Raw genomic sequence first — 262 nt, 5'->3', positions numbered from 1 at the left:
CGCCCCCCCCCCCAGCCACTACCCTGACATCACTCTGGGCTCATCTCCGGGCTGAGTCCACACAGCTCTTGCCCATCAGCCCAGCTGCTCCGCTCTGTCTCTGAGGTGGCACCGGGGATGCTGGTCACAGAATCACTGCAGAGCGCCTCGGCCCAGCGTGCCAGTGGCCAAGCCCTCAGCAGCGCATGGTGCCCGCAGCAGACCGCCACCGCGCGGCGGTGCCGCTGCCAGCGCCGCGGCCAGATGCGGATGCTCCCGAGGG

The sequence above is a fragment of the Buceros rhinoceros genome, unplaced genomic scaffold, assembly GCF_000710305.1.
Source record: "Buceros rhinoceros silvestris isolate BGI_N320 unplaced genomic scaffold, ASM71030v1 scaffold34070, whole genome shotgun sequence".
Taxonomy (NCBI): domain Eukaryota; kingdom Metazoa; phylum Chordata; class Aves; order Bucerotiformes; family Bucerotidae; genus Buceros; species Buceros rhinoceros.
This window is presented reverse-complemented; position numbering follows the sequence as displayed.